Raw genomic sequence first — 26416 nt, forward strand, 5'->3', positions numbered from 1 at the left:
AGGGTGACTTTATGTAGAATCTATCAATGTCACTCCTATAATTAGGCTGCTCCAGCACTTATACACATTTTTTTCCCTCTCAGTCCACCCCGCTTGCCTCCGTCCTCCTTTCTTTTACCTAGAAACTCAGTTGTCATAATCCTCTGTTTCTCATGTAATCCCTTATTTTCTCAGCATCCACCCAGATTTATCTGCAGCAGCATTCAGCAACTGCTACAGCAAGTTTGACCTCCAAAAATTCTTAATGAACATGGCTATATAGTGGTCTATGTCCTCAGGGACCACACAAGGATCCAATTTCAGCTGCAGTGCTAAGAACCTCCATATCTTCAATACAATTTCACAAAGGCTAGTGGCACTAGGGAATACATTAAGATCATGTTATATGAATTAACTCAAAATACAACCTGGCCAAGAAACAGTCTGGAAAAGACCCAGTAATATATCTCAAACTTGGACTTTGAAGAAGCACTCACTGCTGCTCCCAGCACAGTGCCCCTCATGTCTAATTACTCGTGACTATGATAATCAGAGCATCAGAGGAGGAGACATTTGTCTCAAGTAGCTGAAGCAAGCAGCCCCTTGGCACTGTGCCCAGAACCACTAGGACCCAGAACTACTCAAGACTCTAGGACAGCACCAACATGATTTCATCTCCAGCAAAATCCTTGGAGATTTCTTCAAGGAGCAGCTCAGCATACACACCAATGACAGCCCCATAGCAGAGATTCAGCCCAGTAAGTAACACCCACCACCGTTGTTCTTTAAGGGGAAAGGGAGAAGACGTATTTCCTGATGGACAGACAATAGCTATAAAGTCAGGGCCAGTTTTGACTTCTGTGGGGTAAAACGATCTTCGATCTATGGTGAACAACATTTTAGAGTTTTGTCCTAACTCTTCCTTCCAGTTTCTACGTGCTTGTCCCCCATGCCCATTAAGACCACGTCCAGACAAGTGTGGCCATGCAGTATATGACACCGCAGACATGTCTGTAGTGCTGCATACCACACATTCAGGTGTTCTCTGCACTGCACAGGGGGGAGGGGCTTGGTCCCAGGAGATCCCAGAGTCAAAAAACCCACACCAAAAGGAGTGGGGGACACATGCAAGGAGAACGCATGCAGCCCCAAACCGGAGCCAGACCAGCTGGAGGCACACTCCAGCTGCTGGCCAGACTCCAAGCAGCAGGATTGCTGCTTCAGTAGCCCCAGGAGACCCCCAGGACCCCAAGAAAGGCTGCTGAGGCCAGCCCAGTGCTAGACCCAGGCTCCCTACCCCACTTGAGGTAACCTGCCACATGCCAGAGGGTGCATGGCACAAGCATTTCCCAAGGACAAGTAGCAAAGGCACAAAGTGTCCTGCTTCTAGTTGTCCCTAGGGAAACAAACGTCCACACTCATGGGGACACAGTCTGAGTGGTGAAAATGAAGGTCCAAACCAAGCAATATCATTACTATTGCCTCTTTTGTGGTTCTATAAATATATGCGACAGGGCCTCATATCTCCCACAAAATTGTGTCAGAGGTTCATAGATTTGTTTATTCTTCCATGCTCCAGCCCCCACTATATGTTCATTCCCAGGCCCAGGCCTACTGTGTGTTCATTTAAAAATGATAATGTCAGGATTGGCCTGCAAGATATTTAAATCAAAACTAACTAATGCAAAGTCATTCCTACCACAAGCTGTCTTTTGGGGGAATGGAATGAGGCAATGATCTTTGATATAAGTCATAACACTTCAGAATTGATTCAGTTTTCCCAATACAAGCCAAGCCCAAATGGTTTTCACAATTCCCCCCAGACTCATTCCAGTGGCTTACCCGAACTGTGGCTTATAGAAAAGAGATGTCAAGCTTAAGTATCTAATCAATATTCCTCCTGATTCTAACCCACTCTTGAGAGGTGATGGTTGTAAATCTGTTATGCTGGAAATCAAGCAAATTTGTTGGCAAGCCAAAACATGCTAGACATCTTGGTAACTAACAAGGGTTCTCCAAATAAGTCCTCATCATAGTGTTTTCCAGTGGGGGCAGCAAAGACATATGGAGTGGGGGCTCCTCCAAGTAAGACCCTAGTTTTCCAAGCTCTGTGGGGGCAACAGAGGTCTTTTGTCACCCCCACATTTCCAACATATCCTGCACCCTACAATGAGCTGCAGTCCAGGACAGATCCAGGGAGCATGCACTGGTACAGTTGCACCCCACACTCTCCCACCCCTTTGATTCCTGGTCCAACCAAAGCTTAAAAACAACTGCCCAGTAGAAGCAGCAGCTTTTCTGGAGAATGTTAACTGACTTCATGGCTCATTATAATCTACCGGATTCCTTCTAAACTCTTCATTCCATGGGTGTTAATGATCCTCTCTCCTTTTAACGTTTTTGATGTTCCACTAATTAAGCTATTTTTTTCTTCTGCTATTCTGCTGTCTGCTAGTGGCTCCTGGTAATGGAGCTCCTATGTCACAGCCCTAAATACTGCTTTTAACTCTAGCTAGAAGCATTAACTCACATGATCATTAAATCAGGTGTGGAAATAAATGTTAGTGAAGTACTAGTTGCACTTTGAAGATGCTCAAGAAGGCCAGATTTGTTTTATAAATCTGAAAGAGAGATGTACATTTAATTCTAATGACTACAGAATTAAAAAGCAACATCTTTTGATTATTTTGCCTATTTTTGTGTTTTTTAGATGATATTGCAAAGTAATGCACATTCCACTAAAGTTGTATTTAATTTTATATTTATATTTAATCTGCTTTGATCTTAAACTGAATAATATAGCCCTATGCCCCTAGCATATTAGTCAAACTTCTAGTTGCTTTTTAACTGAAAAAAATATACTGGCATGTTGCGTTATATATGATGATGGACCACACTATCTGTACCTCCATTTTTAAAATCCGAGCTCTGCCAAAGGCTGCAGGCTCTAGATATCAACCCACTGAAGAAATAAATCAGTCTCCTTCCCCTAACTGTGTTTCACACTACATGCACCAGAACTGCGGGAGCGGTGGGGAGGGGAAGGATGAAGAAAAAAAGAAAATGGCTACAGGCAACAATTTTTACTACCGCTGGTTCTGCATGCCCCTTTGTATACACCTAAAGGGTTGGTCAAACAGTACAACATGAATGCATGTGTTCAGTTTTCCCTCTTTATTGAAATTTCTGATTATTCATGTTTTTCTGAAACACTTTATTTTGTGTTTGCTTGTTTATGGTTGTACTCCCCAAGCTTTCCAAACTTGTTTTACTGTTGCACTCTGTAAATAGCTATTTGCTTTTTTTCTCCTAGTTACATTTTCCAGATAAACAATTTAATTTTCTTTGGCTGTCTTTGTTTAGGTTATCAGTCTTAGCTAGCTTTATTTATTTTGGTTAGATTATTTCTCTTGCTAAACCTTTGATAATTTATTCATTCTGACAATCAATTAAGTTCTCTACCTGTTGAACCATTCACTTCACAGTCCTGATGAAAGGGAAAGCTGACGCCTTGTAAAAAAGATATTTTAGAAAAACCTGAAAAGAGAAACAAGGGCATGCATATCACAAAAAAAATTCCACCATTCATACTAAGTTGCTGGCAGGGAAAGAAACACAATAAAAAAAATTGACCAACTCACAGAACTCTTCAAGGGCCAAGCTGGCTGCCTTAACCAGTAATGAAAGGCTAAAAAAAAGTGACAGAAGTTCTTTAAGGACCGTATTGCTTAGTGATACAGGCAAAGAAAGAGGAACAATGTGTCTACATGTGCAAATGCTCTAGGGTAGTTTTACTATAGAGTAACTTACCTTTAGTGTAAAGCCACCCCAGAGCTTTTGCACATGTAGACATGCCCATTGTTCCTTTAAAGTAAAACCACCATGTAATTTACTCTAGAACAGTGCTTCTCAAAGTGGTGGTCTGTGGACCGGTGCCGGTCCATGAGCCACCGGTCGCCGGTCCGCAGCGAGTTCCCAGGAAGGAAAGAAATATATTTTCAGAAGCATAACATTGATATGTCATAGCGCCACAGTTTGTACATTCCAACACTCCAGGTGACACCACATCGTGCAAGGTGAGGAAAGAGAAAGAAACAGCTGGTCGCGCATTTGTGTAGGGCTGTTACACACAGTTGCTGCCAACAGCTGAACCGGGCACCGGTCCCTGGCCCACTGGAAAAAAAATTGCCTGTCTGCCACATCAGATAGTTTGAGAAGCACTGCTCTAGAGTAAACCCACTGTGGACAGCTACCTACATGTGTGGGGAAGTGGGAGCAGATTTGCAAAGAATCTTCCAGTCCAGGACCAATGACTGTGGACCTAGGGTTGGAAGATAAGAATCTCGCAGCCCCTGCTCCCCAATCATGATCATAAAGCAGGGGCTCAGAGCTCCCTGCTGTCAGGGAAGGGGGACATTGAGCCCACCCATGCTCCAGTAGTGGAGGCTGCCCTGGCAGCAGGCAGCAGGGAACAATCTCCTGCCCCCTGCTGCCCAACTAACTGGCTCCCAGTCAGATATCTACATGTGCGCTAGTATGCAGTATGTCATCGAGTATATATTTGCTACGTATTTCATAGATTTCATAGACATTAGTGCTGGAAGGGACCTCGGAAGATCATCGAGTCCAGCCCCCTGCCCAAAGGGCAGGAAGTCAGCTGGGGTCATAGGATCCCAGCAAGATAAGCATCCAGTTTGCTTTTGAAGGTGTTCAATGTAGGCGCTTGAACCACCTCCGGTGGCAGGCTGTTCCAGACCTTGGGCGCTCAGACAGTAAAGAAATTCTTCCTTATGTCCAGCCTGAAACGGTCTTGTAGTAGTTTATGACCATTCGACCTAGTTGTCATCCCTTGGGGCGCTCTGGTGAACAAACGTTCCCCCAGATACTGGTGGTCACCCCTGATAAACTTATAGGTGGCCATCAGATCACCCCTGAGCCTGCGCTTTTCCAGGCTAAAGAGCCCCAGGGCTCTCAGCCTGTCATCGTAGGGTCTGCTTCCCTGACCTCTGATCATGCACGTGGCTCTTCTCTGGACTCTCTCAAGCTTCTCCACACCCTTTTTGAATTGTGGAGCCCAAAACTGGGTGCAGTACTCCAGCTGCGGCCTCACTAAGGCCGAGTACAAGGGGAGAATGACGTCCCTGGATTTGCTTGAGAAGCATCTATGGATGCAAGCCAGCATTTTTGTCGCTTTACTAGCTGCAGCATCGCACTGCAGGCTCATGTTCATCTTGTGGTCAATGATGATCCCCAAGTCTCTTTCTTGCATAGTGCTAGCCAACATAGCACTGCCGAGCCTATAAGGATGCTGCGGGTTTTTCTTCCCAAGGTGGAGAAACTTGCATTTATCGGTGTTGAACACCATCAGATTCTCATCCGCCCACTTGCTGAGCATGTCCAGGTCAGCCTGGATCACCCGCCTGTCTTCTGGTGTGGATGCTTTTCCCCAAAGTTTGGTGTCATCAGCGAATTTGGCCAGTCCACTTCTGACTCCAGTGTCCACATCATTAATGAAGATGTTGAACACTATGGGTCCAAGGACAGAGCCTTGGGATACCCCACTGGTCACAGGACACCACGATGATTGACTTCCATCAATTACTACCCTCTGGGTCCGACCACAGAGCCAATTTTCCAGCCAGTGGATCGTGGAGGACCCAAGGAGACAATTGGCCAGTTTCTCCAAGAGGTGATCATGGGAAACCAGATCAAAGGCTTTTTTGAAGTCAAGGTATATGACATCAATCTCTTCTCCCTTGTCCAGGTGATAGGTCACCTGGTCGTATATGGTCTATATTTAAAGATAGAAAATTTAATCATGATTAGAGCAAATTACAGCATAGTAAGCATCTGCACATATAGACAGTGATGCTTACTGCTCTAATTACAAATAAAGTGTCTCATGTAGATGCACCCAATGAGAAGCTCCTATCTAGGAGCGTCGCTGAGTGACAAAGTGTGCAAATAGCCCCAATTGCAGTGGAAATCCAGGCAGTTTGCTTGAAGTGCCAACCACCCACCTGCATTGCCTGGTATGGGCAGGAAAGGGCCAGTCCGTACCTGGGGAAGTGGAGCCAGAAGGAGCATAGCAGCACGCAGTGCTGACACTGCAGTTTGTGAGTACCTGCACACTAAATGTTAAGAAGCAAGCAGTCTCTGACATCAAAAACCTATGCCTAACACTAGACCTTAAAAGACCCAAAATGCCTTTCAGTTAGGAGAGAAAAAACAGCATGTTTATGCCGCTCTCCCCGACAGAGAGCATGGTAAGCACCTGTGCTTCTTCCCCAGATTGGAGACCCAGAGGAGTCTCTGGCTATTTCATGGCACAGGACAGGTGAGCAGAAACCTCTGGGTGGGAGCCTGTGTTCAGGTGCACAAAAACAGCAAGCCCAGAGGAGGATACTGGGAAGAACCCTATGCCAAAGCCTGGAAGACATGCACATGACAAGTAGGGTAAAGTAAAAGACCAAAAAAAAAAAAAAAAAAAGAGAGAAGAGAAGAGACACAAGTTTAAGCAGTGTTTACAGTCTGGGCAGGGCAAACCCCACCCCAAAGGTTGATTATTGAAGCCAATGTCATGGCAGCCAGGGAACTAATAGATTGATCCTGGAATTTCAGTTGTGTTTAATATTTCTTATAGCATTTATGAATTGATTGGATTCCTATGTTTTACACTTCTATGAATGGGTAGCATGAATAGGACAACCTAGGACTTCTCATAGGCATATGTGGGGATAAGCTGTCAGGCAATCAAGTGCCTTGGATTAAATTTTATAAATGCATGTCTTCCCCACATCCTGACACAAAAGGGACTGATAAAAAAGTGTACTTCTCACCCGGACACAAGGAAGGTCTGAATATAAACCAAGGGCAAGAGAAGCACAGGATACTGTTGGCTTAGAACTATAACAACTGGAGCCATGAAGTTTGGTTGACAAGTGGATGGGGTGTAAAGAAGGCAGAGCCCCATGTGAAAATCACTGATGGGACACATTTATGATAGCCTATTTTAACATAGAAGCCTCCTTTTTCTTCATTCTTTCTATTTAAGATCAAGATGTGGTGGGTAAGTCAAGGGGGACAGGGAGACTTACTGTGAGCAGGTAGCCCAAAGTACCCAGACATCTATGGTACAAGGCTGCCAAAACAGGAAAAATTGGTCCAAACATCCAAGACACCAACTGTTTTTGCTAAAGCAGGTTACAATGAGATTACTGCCCCTACAGTAAATGTCACTCAAAGGCTCACAACCAAGCAAACCAACCCCAAACAAAAGTCCGTGAAGTCCAGTGGAAGGTAAATAAGTCCATGAACCCAAAATGAAAAGCAGTACAGCAAAAGGCTTCATTCATGTAACATAAATCATTCTGGAGCAAGTGGTCCACCTCCTATTTTTTTTCGTTCGTTGACGTCTGATACTGAAAACAGTGGGCATTTTACATTAACTTCAACAGGAATAGTGTTTCAGGCATTAGATAGTCTTTACATACAGCTGAGTTGTTATTTTTTCTTGTAAGGGTCTTGAGAAAGACCATTGTTTGAGTATAAACAAATGTGTAAATAAAAGGTAGTTACCAAATACCGTCTAAGAATCGACTATACTGGATGCTAAAAAAATTAAATTGCCTTATAGGGATATGTCCCAGGGAAGCAGGGATGCCAGGAGAACCCTGCGGTGGCAAAGGGGTCCGCTTACCTCCCGCAGGGCCGGAGGAGCCGAAGGGGGCCCACGCGCTGGCTGTGCTGGCGCGGGTCGTCAGCCAGGCATTTATCCGGCTGCAGCTGAGTGGCGGGGGCTGGGCACGCCTGCCGGGAGAAACAAAAGGCGGCCCTGCCAAGGCAACGGGGTGGCTGAGAGAAGAGAGCTGAAGCACGGAGCCCCAGTGAGGGGGGAATCAGCCGCCACCCGCAGAGTGTGGGACAGCACAAGGAGGAAGCGGAGACGGCTGCGAGCAACACGGTGGAGCAGCTGGGAGCACAAGGAGGGGAGGAGTCAGCTCCCTAAGTGGGGACACAGCCAGTGGGGAAGCCGGCAGCTGAGGCGGCAGCCGCACCAGCAGCAGTGCCCGGAGCGGGGCAGACTGCATCCCACACCACAGAGCCAACGGCAAGGGGAACCGCGGTGTGGGCTATTGGAGCAGCAAAGAGGCCAGCCGCATCCCAGGGAAGGAGGGACCAAGTCAGTGTCCCTACTGGGGGTATACCCAGTCTGAAGACCGCTGTTGACGGCCACGGGGAGTGAGGCAAGTGAGGACAAGGCAAGAACGGGTAAGAGGCCAGAATAGGAAGACCCAAACGTGGCGAATGGCCGGGGTGTAGGGGAGGACGGAGCCCCAAGAGTACCCGTGGAGGAGCGCGCCAGTGCCGGGGTATACCCCAAGGGAAGACCCCCCCACTGAAGGCATCATCAAAGTCATGGCAGGCGAGTTCTGGGTTCCCCCTTGATACCAGCCGGGGTAAACTCCGGGGCGCACTAGCAAAGCCCGGGCGCGCGAGATCTGGGGCCCGGGCAAAGGCGGCGCGTGAACTCCTGGTAGAACGGAGGCGGGTACAGGATATTTATAGAAAGCCATACAGAGCTTGAAAACTTTTAGACATATTTTCCTTGCAATCTTCTGCTTCTTATTATATCTTTGGGTGTAAGAAGTTTTATAGCTCCTGTTTTATAGCTCTATTGAAGGTTTAGAAATTTAAACAAACAGTTTTCCCCCATTACAACCATATAATTTATCGAGTCAGGGGCCTTGCTCAGTTTATTACATTATTTTTCCATGCATGAAAATTCATTTGCTGCTTGCTTCTTATTGAAAATGGTAATTTCCTGGGTGGATGCACATCTGTTATCATACTGGAATCCAGTATGATGAGCTGTAGTGCAATACATTGGCACACCCATCTCCTTTCATTAATGGTCCAAAATATCCCTTTTCTGATTTAGCCAAACAAGCAAATAAACAAACACACAAATAAAAAAAAAAAGAAAACATGGTGTCTTATAGAAAATACAGTTTGCCTTCTGATTTCTGTGTAAGCTCTGTAGTCACCACAAGGCATAACATACAATGTTTTGGGTTTTTTACACTTACTTTTTAAAGTGATAACTAGAGCAGTAAGCATTTTGAAAGCAAGTCCTAAGTAGGTAGAGAAGCACATTCAGAGTTCAAAAGATCCAGAGGAAAAAATCCTTTATAGTAATGGTAAAACCAAAAATGGTGTTGCCTACATTACTTAACACCAATCTCTCATCAGCACCTTGCTTTCCCCTCCCTCCCACCTGCCTCCTACCCCCGCACATGCACACATACAGACCACTTTTCCTAAAATTTTGAATTAATTATGACTTTTCTTTTTGGCTATAAAATCCCATCATCTTATCAAGCAAATAAGGAGAAGGGAATTGTCTTGAGCACCTCTTTTTTCTTTGTCACCCAAAGACACATCTCCATTTTAGATGGCTTGAAACTCAACTGAAATAAATGAGACTCATAGAAAATAATTTCCTCCCCGCCTCCCCCTCCGCCCCCCAAGAATGTAGTGTCAACATCAATAACCTTCCAACCTGCCTTTGAAATAGGCCCTTAAACTGGGTTTTAAACTGATTTGACTAGGTCTAGGACTAGACCATTTAGAATTTTGCATCCTATAGCAGGTACTGTATCTTGTCTGGAGGAAATGGTTGCTGAATATCCTAGAAGTTATTGGCTCAAATTCATATTTTCCCAGGTGAGTTATGAAAATAGTAAGAGAAAGGTCCTGTTTTGAAGAAGCTAAATTTTGTAGAGGCAGCAGAGGCAGAAAGAAATGCAAACATATATATTCAGGTTGCCAGGTTGGGGAAGAGGCCAGATCTAGTAATCTGTCAACTGAATCACTGCCTATTCAAAGGTGATAATCACTAATAAATGCAACTGCAGTCAGAGGAAGCTTCAAGAGCTTGGCATTTCATTCTATGGATCATATCATTCTCCAACCCAAATGAACTTTATTAAGGTATACAGAACCAATAGAAACATGAAACCTTGAGATAGATCCTATTCTTCTTCATAAATTTAGAAATCGTTAGCTCACTGCAACTACAATGTTACCATACTAACATTTATTATTTTATAACATTTATTACTGGTGATAGTATATTTAGAGAAACAAAAAGAGCTCTTTATATATGTACAGAAGGTATTTTGAAAGGAGTAGTTAACCTAATGCCTTCAATGTTTTTAAATAGTACACAATGTTATTAAAGAGATCCTGAGTTTTATTAATCATACCCTGGGTTTGAGGTGGAAAGGAAAAGTCTGTCACGTGCAGTTACAGTGTTTTCAGAATTATTGTTAAGAGTATGACCTGAAAAAAAATTTGTGATACAAAGGTGAATGTCTGTAACACAAAATTTAGGGTAGATCCACAGCTGCTAAAAATCAGTACTGCATCATGGGCATCATTAAAATATCATTAGCTTCTCTTAAATCTATTTAATCAAATTGAAGACAACCCTGAATTTAAGACAATCCCTCAATAATTAGATTCTACATGTAGAACAATTATAAATTTGTTATAATTTCCAAGTATAGAAACTAATTTTTGAAAGCGTGTCTTAAATTCACCCCAACACCTGACTGCTGCAGCAGGGAAAGCAGTAACTGGTGGGGGAGCAGGTCAAGCAGCCCCCTTGTCCTCTCTCCCTACACTTCTTCCCCCTGTAGGCTTTTTGCCCCTCCCCCCGACCCTGCACCTCCTCACCCAAAGCTCCCCAGTCTCTGCCTCTCCCCCAACTCCCCACAATCTCTACCCATTCACTCATCACATCTCACAATCTATGTTTCCCCCCCACCCCCATAATGCCAGATGCAGCTAGGGCTTTGTCCCCTGTCAGATCATGAAGCATAGAATATGAAAGCGCAGCACTTCCTGGGCCATATAGCAGCAATGATGCTCTGGCTTGGCTGAGCAGAGAATGGAGTTTTCCTGTACTCCATGCCTAGGTGGGAATCCAGCATGAGCCAGAGTTGACCTGTACCTCACAGTAAGGTAGGGGGTGGGGTGGGGGAAAGGGGGCAGAAGCCGCATGGGGCAAGTGCAGGGTTGAGGGGGGCAGGCAGCTACTGTCCATCTGACTCTAGCCCCGACCCAGGCTCAGAGCCAGAGTCAGAGCTTCAGCAGCCACCTGCCTGCCCCCTTCCCCCCACTTTATATTCAAATCTAAGATGAGGGGTCCCCCCTCCCCTCCCCCATGCTGACTGGGGAACAAGTCTTATCTTGGATTTGAGTAAATACAGTACCTTACAGTTCTTAAAATGTTAATTCCCTAGTTATCTTATAAAATGATACTATAGATTTGGGGAACTAGATTGACAAAGGTATGAATACCTTTCCAACTGAAATAAGTAAGTATAAATAAAGCAGTTTTAAATTAAGAGAAAGAGACAGACTGTGCACAAATGCAAGAGAAAGAGAAAAAGAGACAACCATTTTAAGAATGTATGCACACTTGTGTGTGCAGTCAGCACAGGCACTGTCAATTATTAATGGCTAAACAAATATGAAGATGATAAAAGCTTTTTAAGGTACATAACTTCCTATTTATTGACAGTGAATGCACTAGTATTTGTTGTACTGCAGGAAATATTTATTCCAATTTAATATTTGTTATGTCATCTTTTCTTACTTAGTTAAGAACAAAAAAACCTTACAAACTAGTTCAAAGTCACCTTCAGTCACTTACAAACTATTTAAAGGAGAAAGGCATGCCAAATGGCGGTTCACGTTCTACTAAATCTCTTTCAAATCTCCTAAAGGGAATAAGAAGGGCAGGAGAGTTTGGGGCTATTTCAGAGGTTTATATATAAAAAATACTATCAACAAAGAAGAGGGACTGGAATGGGGCAGAAGAACCCAGTATAATATCTAGCAAACAAGAGATTTAAAAATCCTGCCACAAGAACTGGAATCCCTGCAGTTGCTTCCAGAAATCCACCAATTAGTCCTACTAAGACAGCAGGTATTCTTTGGGGAGCTATGGAAAAGATTAATTTGCAGCAGGCACCTGCTTTTACAGACACAGTGGACATATAACTGCATCCAGTAGACTGCTGGGGAGTTACAAAAGATCGATGGCTTTGCTCCATGGGATTCTCTCTCTTAGTCTAAACAGACTTTAAATGATATTTTATGGGGTTGAAGTGTTTACAGAAGTTCCTTTTTCTTTCTGTTTGAAATCAGCTAACAGTATTTTTCTGCTTGAATACAGCATGTAATAATAATAATAATAATAGTAAATATTACCCTACAAAACTGAAAAGTATCAGCTGGTAACAATTACAGTTCTATCAATAGTTTTAATATTGATTCCTACCCTGATCTTTTCAGTTTAGATTTACTCAGAATAATGTAGAATTCTTCCCATAGGAGACTTGTGATAATGAACTTAATAGTGTTTGTTTTTTTCATATAGCCTAAGCGAAATATGAATCATTAACAAGCCCTGAAATTCCATAATAGCAAACTATTGACAAAGTCTTACCCAGGGTGATAATGTGCAAAGCTATATTTCCACTATTAACCAGTACAGTGATCAAGGGACTGGGAATGTATCATAACCTTTCACTTGAAGTTTACTACTGCAGATTTGGCTACAGTTGGCAGTCATTACCCTCAAATAGTTCACTTGTACTATATGTGAAATAAGTCATTGGCATCACCCTAGGTTTTATAGCTAGATAGATCTATCTCCACACTAGGATAACTAGAATCCCTTTCAGTTTCCTCTGAAATGGACTGGCCAACGCCAACATCCTGAGGGATAGCCAGCACAGGTTTGTTGCGGGTAGGTCTTTTCCACATTTCCTTCTACGACCAGGTGACCTATCACCTGGACAAGGGAAAAGAGATTGATGTCATATATCTTGACTTAAAAAAAGACTTTGATCTGGTATCACCTCTTGGCAAAACTGGCCAATTGTGGCCTTGGGTCCACCACGATCCACTGGCTGGGAAATTGGCTCCGTGGTCAGACCTAGAGGGTAGTAATTGATGGAAGTCAATCATCATGGTGCCCTGTGACCAGTGGGGTCCCCCAAGGCTCTGTCCTTGGACCCATATTGTTCAACGTCTTCATTAATGATGTGGACATTGGTGTCAGAAGCGGACTGGCCAAGTACACCAATGACACCAAACTTTGGGGCAAAGCATCCACACCTGAAGACAGGAGGGCAATCCAGGCTGACCTGGACACGCTCAGCAAATGGGAGGATGAGAACCTGATGGTGTTTAACACTGAAAAATGCAAGGTTCTCCACCTTGGGAGGAAAAACCTGCAGCATGCTTATAGGCTCGGCAGTGCTACACTGGCTAGCACTACGGAAGAAAGAGACTTGAGGGTCATCATTGACCACAAGATGAACACGAGCCTTCAATGTGATGCTGTGGCTAGTAAAGCGACCAAAATGCTAGCTTGCATCCATAGATGCTTCTCAAGCAAATCCCAGGACGTCATTCTCCCCTTGTACTCGGCTTTGGTGAGGCTGCAGCTGGAGTACTGCGTCCAGTTTTGGGCTCCACAATTCAAAAAGGATGTGGAGAAGCTTGAGAGAGTCCAGAGAAGAGCGACACGCATGATCAGAAGTCAGGAAAACAGACCTTACGACGACAGGCTGAGAGCCATGGGGCTCTTTAGCGTGGAAAAACACAGGCTCAGGGGTGATCTGATGGCCACCTATAAGTTTATCAGGGGTGACCACCAGTATCTTAGGGAATGTTTGTTCACCAGAGCGCTCCAAGGGATGACGAGGTCGAATGGTCATAAACTACTACAAGACTGATTCAGGCTGGACATAAAGAAGAATTTCTTTACTGTCTGAGCCCCCAAGGTCTGGAACAGCCTGCCATCAGAGGTGGTTCAAGCACCTACATTGAACACCTTCAAGAGTAAATTGGATGCTTATCTTGCTGGGATCCTATGACCTCAGCTGACTTCCTGCCCTTCGGGTGGGGGACTGGACTCGATGATCTTCTGAGGTCCCTTCCAACCCTAATGTCTATGAAATCTATGAAATACCAAGGATTGCACTAGCAAATAGAATTCTTAAAAAAAAGTCTCTCTAAATCAGCGTTGAATAAAATTTAGAGTTAAACTTGTATTACTGCTGTTCATGTTCTCTTCCTGTTCTGGGGTGAAATCAGACTTTTAGTCTATAGTCTAATAAGCAAACACCTTTTGAAAACATGGCATAAAGAAGAAAATATATCAAAATGTCAACCAGTTTTTGTTGTCCTGGACCACTGAGGAGGCACTCTTCATGGTGGAAGATGGACGGCTAATCCTACATGTGTAACCCCATGAAGAGCATTGAGGAAAAGTGGGGTTCAATCCCTGGCAATAATGGCAATTAGTTATTAACCAGTGTTTCATGCTTGACCCACGGTGGAGCCACACACTTTTGCACTTTCACCTTTTGTTTTTAACATGTTTATAATAAAGCTTTTAAAATAACAACAAAAGATCTCACAGGAAAAAATCAGATGGTATTCTTAAAATAATTACAAATAGGTTAGCCAGTACTCTTTCTTCACCTTCTACTGGTTAGTCTTTCCTCCAGGGCTTTAATTCCTCTTCTCTTTCACTTTCAAAAAATAGTCTTTTACAAACCCTTAGCTAGTTGTTCAATCATAACATTAATTTTAGTCATTTTGCTACTTATCTTGTTTCTTAATCCTGTGAGAGAGGAAGAGACTGGGGACTACTGAATTACATAAAATATTTGTATTAAAATAGGTTTTAAAAATTCTGAATATATCCCCAAAGCAATAAATTGTACTAGCTGGGGGGAGGGGGGGGTCCAAACATGAGGTTTTATTTCAGGTGCATTTATAAAGAAAAAGACTCTGTCAGAATAGTACCCTGTGGTTACAGAGAAATAATCAAATTAAAGCAATTAACAGAAGGCTGGGATTTAGAATAAGACAGTTGAAATGCAGGAATGTTTATGTGCCTACAATTATACCACAGTAAAACAAGCTATTTGGCCCAGTTTTATTCTGTGCTAAGATGCCCTGCTTTAGTTTTCACTAACCCTGGAGTTACTGTGGGCATTGAAACAGTTGCCATGCATCACATATTATACTGTAAATCTTTGCCCCCTATTAACTCATTTTAATTTGATCATTTTTTCCATACTCATTAAACAACAATTACACTCTTCCTGTTTGGCTTTTGTAGCAACATTATTTCCATCCTTCTTTATGGATGTAAATTCATTTTGCATATTAAAATGGTAGTAATAGTTAATATGTGAGAGTCTGGAAGTTTTCAGTCACTTAAGGTCCATCTACAGATATTGGGTGTACCAGAAGAATAAGTAAAATCTTTTACACTGAAAGAAATTTTTTAAGTGTAATCATAAGCAGTGTAGTCAATAATCTCAGTGCAGGTTAATTTATCCTTCATCTCAGCTTTTCATATCCTTAGTGGTATGAAGGAGTCAACAGAAAAATATGGAAAAAAATCATCAGCGTGTTAGAATTCCCAAATGTCTTTTCAATAGTTCCCTTTGCTTCTTTGCACACCAAGGCAATCCTTCTACAGAAACAGGCAGGATCAAAAGGGGATTCTGGAAATGGGTATTTCTTCACCAGCCCACTGGTAAATAGAAATGCATTATTAAGCCCCTAAACTAGCTTAATTCCAGCCTGTAGTGAGATCACAATGGTGAGAAAATTAATCGGTCTTTAAAAATAGTTCAGATAGCAAGGATCATATACCTCTGTCATCTAAAATATCTTTACCGCAGCCATATGGTTATTGCATGGTGTCATTGTAAATCAAGTGGAAGTCTATGGGAGTTTGGTGCAAGATTACCTTTGAAGTATCTCCCATAGTTGTTATCAGACCAAACCTTACAAAACAAGGTAAAACAAATTTCAGTTACTATTTGGCAGAATAAAGCCTGAGTAAGAACTAAACAAGGAATTGCCCTGCTTTTATTAATGGAATTGGGCAAAGGCTTTGTTATCCTCTAGTGACTGTTCAACTATACTCCTTATGAAATAAACTAACAAACTTAGACAGCTTTGCACACGCTTTATGGTATCATACTTCCCCGAGACATGCTGATAAAAATATACCCTTAAACAATGCAGACACAAGGCATATAGCACAGGAAACATCAAATGAATAGAAACTGCATTCAATAAGCTGCATAGGAGGATTTTGTTCATGTTGTTGCAGAGCATGGCATAAAATAAAGATTTACAGCTCCTAGAGAAGCTGGCCCAACTTCTTTCTCAAAGCAACATGTTCATCAATAATATATTTGGCCCTTCTTTTGCTCTTGGGCTGTGATTTTCAGAAATATCTAATGAATTTAAGTGCCTCACATATCTATAATGATGTTCATTTTGAGACATCTTTGATGAGTCTGGTAAGTATTGGCTCAGTGTGCCTTGAACACTCATAATCTATAAGTGCCTTCATAAATCTTGGCATAATTTTTATATCAAACCCAAATCAAGGTGTAGGACAGCTGTTTATTCCATTACCTTAAGTACTGTATTCATTAAAATATGTAACTCTTGTCATACAAATGGTATGACATTAGGGAATTCACATTTTAGGCTTTTTTTTGCCTTTGTTCCAAAATATCTGAACACTAACACCATACCATTGTCAGTGTTAGGGCACAGGGTAGTTCCCTTATTTAATGAAGTTTTTAGCCTTTTGTTTGTCTGCTGAGAACACTCTTCTCCTTCACAGGATTAAAAAATGCCAATTATAGCCATATTGCAACATTTCTCGAGACACGAATTTAATTAAGCAAAATTCTTCCCTTTTACTCAGAAGCACTAATTAGCAACATTCAAATATATATAACTGGAAGAAATCATCCAGATCAGCAAACCCAGTCTCCTATGAAACCAGCAACCACACAATGAGGGGTGGTCCACATGAAAATCAACTTGAGCGGCTCTTTCCCACTAGGCTCATCATCACATACCACTCAGTTAGGATATTTAGTTCCAAAAAGCACCTACTAGGGAAAAATATAGGAAACATGAAATAATATATTGGTGTCTCAGCCCTCAAGTTCAAATGAACCACTATAGTTTAATTGTTGGAAGATTTCTATCTGCTTATGTGCATCTTTTCACAATAATAATCTGCTATCACGACCAATTTTTTTTTTTTTTTTTTACATGTAAGCTGCCTTTATACAGTGCTTATTATGGCTTTGTGAAGCTTCAGTCTCTGATTTGATTCAGAGTAGATTTGGCCTGATTTGGTGGCTGAATCTCCAAATCCAAATTGAATCAGGAGACCCATTAATCTCTCCAAATCAAATAGGAAGCCTCTGATTTGATTCAGAGAGATTCTATGATTCAGCTATAGAAATAGCTTTATATGTTTTTTCTACATACCTCAAAGTACCAGGTGGCTCATGAACACCGAGATGGTGGGGTGGATGGAGCGTCCCACAGGAGTGCAGGGGGGTCCCCCAGCACACTTGGTGGCAGACCCAGAAGTGGACCAGAAGCACAAGCCACACCTGGTACCTCAAGATATCTAGAAAAAAACATATAAAGTGGTCTCTATGGTCAAATCATGGAATCAGAATTGAATCTTCAGATTTGGATTCAGTTGAATTTAATTGGGACAGTGATCTGAATCAGCAAATTGAATCACTGTCCCCTGAATCGGGCCAAATCCAAATCGAATACAGCCTGCTTCAAACGGCCCTAGTGCTTATGATTGCATTACATGAATACCGCATAATATTAAAGAGTTATTGTTTACTTTTGGAAGATATAGCCTTTCACCCTTCCCTTAGTGCATTTTAAGTGATAAATTAACTAGGCATTCAAAGTCTCAAGCAACACATTCAGAGGAATTAACTAGGCATTCAGAGTTCTCAAGCAACACATTTCATTAGTTAATTCAGAGACTTATATTTTCTTGAAAAATGTTTCAGCAACTTTAATTAGCATTACCCACATATTCAAAGTTTGGAGAATTGTCTTTGAAAAGGAGGTTACATCTCCAGATTATTCATTGTGCTATTTAACCACAGGTTTTTGCTTGATCCTGTGTACCACTGACTTCTACAAAGCTATCCCCAACAAGTTCTCATTTCAGGGGTTTATATTGGGCCCTTTTTTGTTAATTCACGTTGTTACTAAATTCAGTATCTGCAAACCATTTTTAACATATTCACAGATTATAAGGTTAGTGTGGCAGTGAGATGTGAGCTGCCAAGGCAGCCAGCATCCCAGAAGTGTTGGGAGAACCCCAACCCCAAGGCTTACCAGCATATGCAATGGCTCCACAGACAAGGGAAACCCTGGCGCCACTGCTGCCGCACTTCATCAGCACGTGCTGGCTCCAGCTGGTGGGGCTTAGGCCAGGATAAATCATAAAGATGTGCCTGCCTCTTATGAGGGACACACCCAGAAGAGGAAGCCAGGTGGAAGGAAAGCCAGCTTCCAAATTGGTGTGCCCCAGCAGGGGCAGATGGGAGGAACTGGCTGCAGTTCCTACATGTGAAGACACATAGGAGTCTTTAAACTTACCTGGGAGGCAACGGTAGAGAAATCCAGACCAGCTCCTAAACCAGCCAAGCAGTGAGGAGCACTCACCATCCTGTGGAAGAAAGGAAGACATCTAAACATGAGTTGTTTGAGGAGTGGAGAGAAGTTTCTCCCACAATACTCAAATAACTTGTAAATTGTGGACTCACTATTCATTGATTGTGAAGGGAAACCTCAGCCAGGGAAATAAGACTTTGAATAGGTGTGGCCAGATAGCCCATACGACTGAAGTTAACTGAGGCTTCTGGCTTATACAGAGTAGGCACCAAGTACTTGAGGATGTTGTTGACACATTTGCTGCCCTAATAACTTGATTGAGACTGACAACATTGGGTTGGCGCTAGGACAGAGTGCAAAGGGAGGCAGAGCCCCAACGAACACTGCTTGACCAAACAATTAATGGCACAGAAAAATAGGAAACCTCCCTCCTCTTTAATATGTAATATCAAGTGTGGTGAGAGAAAAGAGGGTTTGTACTATTAGCAGTTTGCATCTGGGGTCAAACTGTCTGGTCCTAAGGGCGGGTGCACAGAAGACCTTGCTTCAAGGCATAAGTATCAGACTAAAGCAACACACAGACATTTACAGTCAGCAAAGCTGCTTTTGCCAAGAAGTAGAAGTAAATAACCCCCTAGCTCTATCATCCTTATCTTTTTACAGAAAAACAAACATGTGTATAATGTTTCATTTAATAGTCTATTTAAACATATATTAAATACAGCTTGTAGATTTCCACTCAAAATTTTATGAAACCCTAGAACAGCAAGTTTGTTAATTGCATGGAATATTACTATCAAGGAAGCGAGAATTATTGAGAATAAATTGCATAACATTTTGTGTTTCTGCTCTGTTGGAATTCTCATGGGGTCCATTAGCAGATAGTTACGGAAAACAGGCATCTTGGAGAATGCACTGGAGAACATCATTTTCCATAATTATTCACTAACTAGCCTGCACAGGTTGGTCCTAAAGCAAAGGCATGAGACTTGCATTGCAATACATCACTATAAATATTTTACTTGTTTTCAATTGTGTTTATGTCTTAGCATTGCCATTCTGTACTATACATTGCTTGGATTCTGAATTGCTAAGTACTATGTTCTTTTGGGCCTTTCATCATTTATCGTGAACAGTTTTTATCTGTTGTCTGAGAACTTACACAAGTGGAAATAATATGATTCATGGTTGCTTATAACAAAGCCTGTCTCTCATTCTCATGTTTTAATTATTAACCCAATTCTTAATAGTTAAAAGGAATAACAATTAACTCCCCAAACTAGCTACCAATTTATTTGTCTTAGGGTTTTATACTGCCATGTATCATAATATCCAAGTGCCTTCTACATAAGAATTAATAGTGATAGCAAAGTTCCTAGTAGATTCAAGCCTGAAATTTGGCAAACTCATTAAATGTGTCAATAGTTTAAACCAAGTATTTTTGGGGTGGGATTTTCATATATACATAAGTGAAACTGCTGAAATCTTTCAACATTTCTTGACTTCAGTGAGAAATAAGTTAAATTAATGCTCAAATATCACCTTTAATGTGTTGTAATTACATTTTGCTTTAACCAGTAACTGTGTCCAAATGGTCCAGATGGCTGCATGAATCTAACCAGCTTTGGTTCAGCCCCCTACTGTATGGTAAAGAATCTCTGATCTCTGGTTATCATCAGATTGAAGACTAACATCCTGCACTCATTTTTCACCGAACTCACTCTATAACTATTTTAGTTATAATAGTGTCCATGTTAATAAGGATGATTAGCAGGGAACAAGGTTTTCCCTTATTAAAAAAATCCCCAATTTTCAGATATAAAAAAGTAACCCAAAATCCACATTTTTCCATGATTAAAATGAAATGCCACTTTTTGTAGCCCAAAAATGGCAATTTTTTTAATCAGAGAAACCAGGATTCCTGATGTTTAGACTGTTATTTGAGAAGGAAAACCACTCTGTAGTAGGTGGTATAATCCATCTACTCTTTCCCCCATTAAGGCACCAAAAGGGGGATCGCAGTGTGTGAATTCCTTTGATCTTCAATTCTTGCATAGGCATTCATCCACCTGCAAAATCCCAAATCTCTTTCATGTTTGGTTGATGGCCCTTTGGCCTTTTACTTGAACTAGGTACCAGTTCTAAATTGCAATGAATTAAATATTTCTATTAACTACTTAATATTAATTTGCTTAGTCCTATACCTATTAGCCTAACCATGCCAAACTAATGCTATGAAAAAGATGGGAGCTGGGGGATAGGAGGTGGAGAGGGGCAGGGATCAGGATACTGACAGTTTCAGCCACAATAGGAAAAAAAAATCCTTCCTGCCCCCAAAACAAGCAATTATCCAGAACCACAGAATCTTTAAACAGCAGCTTCACCACAACCAGATATAGGTAGATGAGGGCAGTCAAAGGCCAAGAAATATTTGCGGAAATGATCAAATTATTTAAAAAACAGGGCGGAGTACAGAGCTTTTCATCTCACACAAGGTGTCCAGAGAAGGGAAAAACCCTACTGTATGATTCTAGACTGCATTCTTCCCCATCCTACTGCAAGTACTTTCATACCCACAGGAGAAAGAGGGAGGGGGAAGAGTTAGGAATAATTTACAGCTGCATGAAACAAAGAGAAATATTTGCATAAGAAATAAAATCATTTAATGCTTTGTGCAAGTTATTCAAGGAATTGGTCTTCATAATTCTGTTCATACAAAAGATTAAAAGAATATGTGCCAAAATACCAAACCTGGTTTTTATGATTAAGGCTCAACACTTTAGCTCTCAGATGTTGTAAGCACAATAGCTAAGACAGAAATAATGAGATATATTGTGTATCCTATGATTTTATTGTCAAACTTGCATCTGGTTACAACCATTTATTGAAAACTGAAGAAATTGCAAAATTATTTTTAAAGATGGGCATAGCAGAAATTAAATGACAGTTTGTATAACCCCCCTCATTTGTATAACTTCCCAGTAGGAACAGTTAGCCTGACATTAGTTACTCTTCAGGGCACAGTGAAACATCTGCTTTTCTTTTTTACGCATGAGAAAATGATTTTAGGTAGGACATCATAGTGTACTGAGGTTAATTTATTTTCTATTACATTTATGTTGTCTCTGAGTTTCCTAGATTGATATTAACTGGAGTAATTAGTGTGGAGGCGGGGGGTTATTCATTTATTAGCACATTATTAAAAGACTATTAAATAAAGAAATTGACCATGTTGGAAGGATGAATCTTAGAGAAGTATGTGGTCTAAATGGCCCAAACCAAGTTAGGATGAATGAAGAAAGAGAGATTCCTTCAACAACTTAGTTTCACTCCTTAGTCTCACAGATTATCCTCTGACACACACAGGGAACATTGAAAGGAGAAATGCTCCAATGGGAAAAAGGAAGGGAGGGGAAGAAAAAGGGTAAAGTAGAGAAGAAAGCAGAAGCTAATATAGGAAGGCAGAAGAAAAGAATATAAAGGAGAGGGGACTGGGAAAAAGAATTTTTTGCCACAGATGCCATCATTGCCTTTAAAAAGGAAGCTGAAAAGGAAGCTAAAAAGAAGAGTGTTACATTTAATACATGCCTTCATTTCCAGATATCTTTCAGTGTCCAAGATGACACATTTTGATGAATTAGACCTGTTCAATATATTTTAAGATACCTCTAAAAAAGGTGGGAGCCATAAACTTGTTTTGTCAGAGTCCCAGGATATTCAATAGCATAGGCTCACACTTAAGTTATCCAAAAGCTCAGATGAGTTGAAGCGGGACATAGGAAGGCAACTATTCTCTCAGCTACTGTGAATCACTACTGCAATTGTTATATTAGCCACTGATTGAGGAAGCAGGCAGCAGGAACTTCCTGGTGTGGCAAGAAGTTCCTACTGCCTCACCAAGACTGTCTCCAGGGCTAGGGACAGACTGAGACTGAATTGATTCAATCTTTGCATTAGTTTAACCTTGCTAGGCTAAATCAGTTTTGCAACCAGACAGACATCCCAGAAATGGAGTCACATGCCTACAGTGGCTCAGGTTAGGTGCCAGGGGGCACTACAGCAGCCCTCCCTTCCTTCCACAGCATGGAGCTGAGGGGGTTGTGGCCAGGTTTTGGCAGGACACTGTGATTAGCCCAGCAGGGAATTGATTACAGTGTTTATCACCCCATTAAGAAAACAATAGAGGGATATTACCAGCTACTTGTTGATTCTGCCTGTTGATTCAGCAGGGACTGTAGCCAGCATGTAGACACCTCTTCAGCAAGGCAGAGGGGAGGAGGGATTCCTGACTAGCAGGGAGTGGTGACGGGGAGGGAGGAGCAGCCCGCAGTCTCTGCCGTAGCTGTAGCCAGCGAGGTGAGGGGAGGGGCGATCCCTGCTGTGGAGCAGAGAGCCCCACCCAGCCCAGGGAGCATGCTGGGATACTGGGGGAGTCTGGTTTATTTTAATTCAGCAAGGGGTCTGTGATAAACATTGCATAGACCAATTTGAGCAAAATCAGTGAAGTCTGATACTACATTCAACCAGGTTTATCTCAAAACAGTTTCAGCCATTCTCAAACTCATTTATGTGCACTGAACATCTGTTCTGCTACAGGTTTCAATCAGTTTCTGATCACTTAAACTGGTTTATGTGTAATGTCTGTCCCTATACCATTCCTGGACACAATGGTTCTAGGAGGACTTGCTGTATGACACAGTTGGCTGTGACTGGAAAAATCTTTTTTTATACATTTTGTCTACCAAAAACCATGTTAGTATTTATTTGGAGGCAGGGGAGGGGGAATGCTGTATGCAAGAAAACATAATAATTTGGATGTAAACAGGCTGCTTTCTGTAGTTTTCACTACATAGACTATCTTCCCTGTGTTGATTGTCCATTTGTCCTAAACATTTCCCAAACCCTGTCTCTTCTCACCTTGTTGTCATTCCACTAGTTCTTCTTTCTCTCATCTTCTTTCAACATATCTTGGAATCAACACACACTTTTCAGGGTCCCCTTTTCTTTTCTCTCAGCCTAGACAATTAAAAAGAATTAAAAGGATTTAAATATTAAAATAATAATTACACACTAATGCATTTTCAAACCTGTTCTTATGCCTTAGATTTATTTTCCCTTTCCTTTATTATGTATTGAGAACATACACTCTTCAGGGAAGAAGCTGTCTCTTACTCCAGGTTTATACAGTGATACAGTGCTTGGTATCACAGTGCCAGTGGTCTTTAGAGTAGTGACCATGTTTACCTACATAATTATAAAGTAATTAGCATAAAGGATTCCTAATCCTGATTAAGGTCTTTGTCACTATCAAACTATAAATTACTGAGGAATCTTAGGGGAACATATGTGGAAGAAATTCTAATAATTCATTCTAGTGGGTGGGAGGTATAAGTGACAGGAATTCAACTGAAAGCAGCTACTTCCTAAAATGGGCTAAATTTGTATTCATCTTTTACCTAAACTACTCCATCTCATAGAAACTATGATTCAGTATTCTCATTAGTATTAATGGAAGTTATTCCCTTACATCAATTGGATACAATACCCAAATGTCTCAGTCTGAATTTCCAAGCCATGACTTGGAGAAAGAGTATCAAGAATGTGCTCCTTGATTAATTCATGAATGAAGATTGATTGCTAAAAAGAACTTGACATTAAACAAAGCAGTCCCCAAAGAATATGCCAAGGTATTTTCTCTACTCTAATGGGAAAAAAAATTCTACAAAACTCAAAGAGCATGTTTATCAAGGTGAACATGTCATGAAGGAATTATCCTGACATGGCCCCCAAACAGTGTAGTTGGAAAAAACAGCCTACTAAGGCATTATAACAACTCATCCCCTGAGTAAAAGAGGATATCAAAAGAATAGTAAATAAAGTAAATAAACTATCACTGGAAGTTATAGGAACAATAATAAAAAAGACACATGGCTAGAGTAACAAAAGAAGTCAAAGGGAGCATCCAGATGAGCGCACACGTGCCTCTTGCCCCTTCTCAAACCCCTGAGGAAGGGCAACAGGCATGTGCAGGTACAAAAAAATATTCCCCAAGCTGCAAGTTTGCAGCATGGGACAAAACTTAGACCCCTGGATATCCGGGGGCCTAAAAAAATTGAAGTTTTAAAAAGCAGAGCAGGGCATGGTCCCAGACCGTGACCTGAGGCAACCAGAGCCTGGGTCCTCCATGGAGATGCTCTGGCTGCCAGAGAATTTCTGTGATTGGCCCCTCACCCTGGTGCTCGTGAGTAAGGGGTCAGGGGGGCTAGAAGAGGAGGGAGCGGACCATGGGGGGGAACCCTGCCCTGCCTGACCCCACCCCCTGCCAGCCCCCCCAAGGCCCCCAAACCCTGCCCTGCCTGGCCCCATCCCCCAAGCCCCTCTGATCCCTACCCCCACCCCATAGTTTAAAAAAAAAATAAAACCCGGCACTTACCCACAGTTGGAGCTGCTGTCTGGATGACTAGGGCCCCACCCACACTCTACCAGGCGAGGGACAGCCTCCACGGCCCTAGCCCAGGCCCTGCACACCCCCCCCCCCCCCGCACACACTGCCCTGTGCTTCCTGGAGGGGACTCGGCCAGGAGGCTCAGGAACCTCCTCCCCCCGCACCCCTGCTTCTAAAGTAAGTAAAGGAGCTTTTTTCCCCTTTTTTTCTGGGTTTGTTTTTTTTTTAAGTGATAGTGCCTGGGGTTTGTAGGGGATAGCCCTGGGGGCCTGGGTGTGCAATTTGGGGGGTGAGGCTGGGTGGGGCAGCCATCAGGGGAACTGCAGCAGCTAGTGGGGGATGGGACCATGTGGGGCAGCAACTGGGGGGCTGGAGTGGAGCACATGGGCCTTGTGGTGGAGTAGCCCCTGCAGGGGGCATTTGGCTCCTGTTGGGGGGCTGTACCCCTTGTGTGGGGGGCATAGCCTTTGTATAGGGTCTGAACTCCATTGGGGGGCCAAACTCCCTGTTGGGGTGCCATATCCCTTGTAGGGGGCCAAATCCCCTGTAGGGGGCCATACCCCTTATGTGGAGGCTGTATCCCTGTTGGGGGGCTGAACCCCTGTGGGAGGGCAGCAAAATATATATTCATATATTCATGAAACATGTATTTAGAGTTCACTTTATTATTATGATAAGAGTCTTGCTTTAACACTGTGGATATATCAATAAAACACTGTCCAACTGATTGCTGTCTCAGTCTCGCTCTCTCTTTATAGTGGTCTTTTGTTTTACTTGTGGAGGAACATGGATTTGGGGGTATTTTACAGAGTGACTTTGGGATTTTTTTTATTGGATTTTTTCAGTTTTCCAATAGAGAACACTAGAATTCCTGCTAGGCATGCCAGTGGCAGGACCCTGCCTGCTCAGAGCTGGCACCTTGGACCCATCTGGCTGTGACTGACCTCCTGGCCAAATGGGGCCAGGAGGACATGCTTTGATGGTTCAAAGCAGGCCACCACACCCAGAACATCTTTGGGGCAATAGCTGCCCAGATGGCCAGGCAGGGGACACATCTGGCAGTAGTGCTGCACAGAGGCCAACCTACAACCACAGTCCACTGGCAGCTAGCCCAGAGAGGCAGATGCCCCTCCTGGGTGTGCAGTCCCCATCCTGGTCTGGCAGGTGCACAGCAGATCACAGCCAGGCAGCAGCTCCCACTGCCAGACTGCTACAGTGGTTAGAGGGTGCAGGGAACTCTCAGGGCTGCTTCAGCAGTCCAGCTGCCACAAGCGGTGGTGTCCCCAGGTACCAGTTAGCCGGGCCCCAGAAGCTCCTGAGAGCTAGTAGCCCTGAACTACTTGCCAGGGCAGATTTTTATACTGCTGGGGTCAGGACAGGGCAGATTTTTGTACTGCTGGGGACAGCACAGGTACTGGC

General features: G+C 42.6%; 1 long non-coding RNA gene across 1 annotated transcript in view; it reads right to left on the minus strand.

Moving 5' to 3' along the window:
- Window positions 1-23474: 23474 nt before the first annotated feature.
- LOC109281410 (uncharacterized) overlaps window positions 23475-26416 on the minus strand; it is a 158502-nt gene continuing 155560 nt past the window's right edge. The window contains exon 4 of the long non-coding RNA XR_009459491.1: window positions 23475-23568. This is a non-coding gene — a long non-coding RNA (uncharacterized LOC109281410). The remainder of the gene's footprint in view (window positions 23569-26416) is intronic.

Source organism: Alligator mississippiensis, chromosome 2 (genome assembly GCF_030867095.1).
Source record: "Alligator mississippiensis isolate rAllMis1 chromosome 2, rAllMis1, whole genome shotgun sequence".
In the NCBI taxonomy this organism is placed as follows: domain Eukaryota; kingdom Metazoa; phylum Chordata; order Crocodylia; family Alligatoridae; genus Alligator; species Alligator mississippiensis.